The sequence below is a fragment of the Triticum dicoccoides genome, chromosome 5A, assembly GCF_002162155.2.
Source record: "Triticum dicoccoides isolate Atlit2015 ecotype Zavitan chromosome 5A, WEW_v2.0, whole genome shotgun sequence".
NCBI classification, from domain to species: domain Eukaryota; kingdom Viridiplantae; phylum Streptophyta; class Magnoliopsida; order Poales; family Poaceae; genus Triticum; species Triticum dicoccoides.
This window is the reverse complement of record NC_041388.1, coordinates 664,830,242-664,834,443: the sequence shown is the minus strand read 5'-3', so window position 1 is coordinate 664,834,443 and position 4,202 is coordinate 664,830,242.

Here is a 4,202-nt window from a genome sequence, read left to right as displayed (position 1 = left end):
ATGGTGTGGAGGGCTGGATGAACAGTAGAAGGTGGAGGGGTGCCCGTGGAGGGGTGGTTGAACAGTAGCCAATGGAATAGATCGCGGTGGAGGCTGGATGAACAGGAGCCCGTGGAGGCTGGAGGAGGTCGATGGTAGCCTGTGGAGGCTGAAGGAGGTCGATGGTGGAGATGAACAGTATCCCGTGGAGTCCCGTTTTGCGGTACGCCACACCCCTCCCGATGAACAGGACCCCCGTTTCGACCGTAGCGCTCCAACACAAGTCTGTTTCGTCCGTTTGCGGTACGCCACACCCCTCCCGATGAACAGGACCCCCGTTTCGACCATAGGAGGACCGTTTCGTCCATTTTGCGGTATGCCACACCCCTCCCGATGAACAGGACCCCCGTTTTGACCGTAGGAGGTCCGTTTCCTCCGTTTTGCGGTATGCCAGGCCCCTGCCGATCAACAGGACCCCATTCCGAATGTAGGAGGTCCGTTTCCTCCGTTGTGCGGTATGCCAGCCCTCGTTTCCAGCGCCTGTTCCGTCCAAGCCCTCCCGATGAACATGACCACGCATTCCGTTCTGACCCAGCCGGTTGGCCCCCACGCGTTCCGTTGCCTCCTGATGAACACGACGCATTCCGTTGCCTCCCCATGAACACGACGCATTCCGTTGCCTCCCCATGAACACGACGACGACGCTGTTTCTCCGTTCTGACCCAGCCATGTACACAAGCCCTGGCCGTACGTATGCGCGAGTAGGCGTTCGAGACCCCGCCCGTATGTACACATACATCGCCGTATTTTCTTTCTTGCACCCTGGCCGCTATACGTACGTGTACATGCTACGTGCGCGCCTCTACTATGACACGTACGCGCCTCTACTACGACACGTGTGCGCCTCTACATCCACTAGTATATATGTATGTACACGTTCGCGACCAGAATGAGAACGCTACATACGCTTCGACCAGGTGGGTCCCGACTGTCAGGCACTTCCTTGCCTGTGAAGATATAGCTGGTGGGTCCCAGTAGTCAGGGGGGCGAATGTTTTTTTTGCCCGGACGCACTTCCTTGCGTGCGAAGATGTAGCTGGTGGGTCCTAGCAGTCAGGGGGGAACGTTTTTTTCACGAAATACAGTGGCCCGTCCGGTGGGTCCCAGCTGTCAGGTGGAGGAATCATTATTTTCCGCGTAATAAGGAGGCACTTCCTTGCTGCGGCCGTGGACCCAACTGTCAGCCTCTCCACGTACAGTCGACGTCCGATGGAAGTCGTTCCTTGACCACGTTGACCATGCCGCGCCGAGAGCACCAGGGCGGTGGATGATGCCGAGGCCTAGGAAGGGGACGATGGGGAGCCGGGGAAGACGCGGCAGTGGAAGCCCGCGCGAAGAGGAGTATGAGGGTTCACTGGTTCGGCTGCGGTGTGAGGCTGCCGTTGCCGCAGGGCCTGGCTAGCGGTGGGAATAGTAGGGGGCGGTGAGGCCTCTGCGGCAGCACAGCCGGCCATGGGAGGCAGGAGCATGCGGCACGACCGGCGCTGCTTTCGGCGGCTGGAGCAAGAAGACCAGAGGTTGAAGAAGCACTACGGCCGTTGGATGGACATCGTACGGTCACTGGAGCTAGAATCATTCATATTGACTAAAGTTGACAAAGACCCCCATCCCAGTCAACTTTGTAGGCCCACAAGTCAGCCTCCCACCATGGTGGGTCCCAGCTAGCAGGGGGAGTATTCATTTTTTTTGTGCGTAATAAGGAGGCACTTCCGGTGGGTCCGAGCTGACAGCGGGGGGAACGTTTTTTTCACGAAATACGCTGGCCCATCCGGTGGGTCCCAGCAGTCAGGGGGGAAACGTTTTTTTCGCAAAATAAGGTGGCCCGTCCGGTGGGTCCCTGCTGTCAGGTGGAGGAATAATTATTTTGCACGTAATAAGGAGGCACTTCCTTGCGGCCGCCTGGACCCAGCTGTCAGCCTCTCCACGTACAGTACTCTTCCGATGGAAGTCGGTCGTTGACCACGTTGACCACGCCGCGCCGAGAGCACCAGGGCGGTGGTCTGGATGACGGCGAGGCCTAGGAAGGGGACGACGCGGAGCCGGGGAAGACGCAGCAGTGGAAGCCCGCACGGAGAGGAGTACGAGGGTTCACTGGTTCGGCTGCGGTGTGAGGCTGCCGTCGCCGCCGAATAACAGGGGGTGTGGGTGAGTAGAGGGATGCCCTGGCCAACAGTGGGAGTAGTACGGGGCGGTGAGGCCTCCGCGGCATCACAGCAGGCCACGGGAGGCAGGAGCACGCGACATGACCGGCGCTGCTTTGGGCGGCTGGAGCAAGAAGACCAGAGGTTGAAGAAGCACTACGGCCGTTGGATGGACATCATATGATCACTGCAGCTAGAATCGTTTATATTGACTAAGTTGACAAAGCCCTTGGTACGCGTCAACTTAGTAGGCCCATAGCTCGGATTTGGTAGATAACATATAGCCCATTTGCGATTTGTAAGAATGTACATCCCATTTTTTAATTTTAATGGAATTTACTACAGCCCATTTACAGTTTGTTAAAAGTACAACCCAACTTATAGCTAGGACAACGATTAATAATTTCAAACAACCGCTCAAAATAGAATTCAAAAAAAATTCCCACATTTTGTTGGGATCCGAAATATTTTTTATCTGAAATTTCTAGTCAGGTTAAATATAATTTCAAAATAAAGTTGTATTACGTTAAAATCCACGAAATATTGCGCGCGCAACAAGTAATGAAATTAAAATTTTCAAATTCTAAAAATAATATATTTTTCAAACTAATTACGTGTTTGGTGCATAGTAACTGTCCAGTTATTATAATTACATCTCATTTATTATTTCTTATAGTCCATTTTCTTGTTAAGCCTAATGCATACCTCCTAGGAAAGTTTGCAGCCCAGCAGGGCGGAGAATAACAAGTTGACCCGGATATTGTGTACAACTGTCGGCCCAGTTGCATTGCTGATGTTGAAAAAAAGGCTTGTGTAGTACAGTACAACCTAACATGGTTACTCAGCCCACATTCAGCGACGCCGGAAAGGCCCAAACAAGGCTTCTATACAACTTTTTGAAGTCACTGAGCTCAATTAATAACTTAAGAAAAAAGTTAGATTACAGTGGAACCTAATTAAAAGTTGTCACGAGCAAATAAATAATTCAACGGGACTCACTTGTGCGTGTGTGCGTGCGTGTGTGTGTGTATGTGAGAGAGAGAGAGACCCATCGGTCGATGCTCGTAAATACATCTTTCAGCCATATGCATTGCTGATGCTCAGTAAAAACTTATATAGTTGACACAATCGTATAGAACATCATAGCACATTGAACTTGCATACAGAAATTTCACGCAAGCGACACAATCAGGATGGAAGCAATGGATCGCTATGGGAAGGGCTATGTTGAAACCAACGAAGTCGTACATAATGGTTCATCGTCTTTATCAATGACGGGGAAATATCTTGAATGTTGTGCAAAGAAAACAGACAGACAACACAAACCCCGGTTCCTGCACCGGTATCTCAACACCAATCACCTTCGGTATGGTGGACGGCTTCTTCATCCATGCCATAACCGTCAGAGCCCAACTGTCTGGAGGAACAAACATACTTACGAGCTCACCTCCAAGGTCGTTGATAAGCTCGTTCATGGACTCGCTGTTCCAAGCACGTCGAGGCATGCCGTGGAAGGTAAGCTTTGTTAAAAACTCAAGCTCAGAGGGCACCGAGCCCCATCCTGGGTGCCACCAATCAAAGCTCACCAGCGCGCCATCACAGAACAAACGCCAGGAAGATTCGAACACACGACTGCAGTTGAAAGTTGTCCGGAACCTGACAAAGAAATCAGCCGGTGGCGGACAGACTTCGACGAGCAAGTCACTTATTTGGATGCCATGCGCAATGCCAAGAGCTTTGACAAGGTCGTCTGACGAGACGGGAGGCCGGTCGCCGTTGATGGTTACCATCAGCACTTTGCCGGCAAACTGGTCGTCAAGCACCGCCATGCCACTGTTGAGCGACAGCAGGCAGCGACCGAAGGCAGGACGGACCTCAGGATCACCGGCTCGGAGATCCGCGTTGACCGGCAACATGATAGTGCGCTTGAGTACAGGGAGTACGGGAGGGGGATTTGGGGGAACTAGAGTAGGAATCGAGATTCCAGAGGTGGGGGAGGGGCGGGAGACTGGGGATAAAAAGG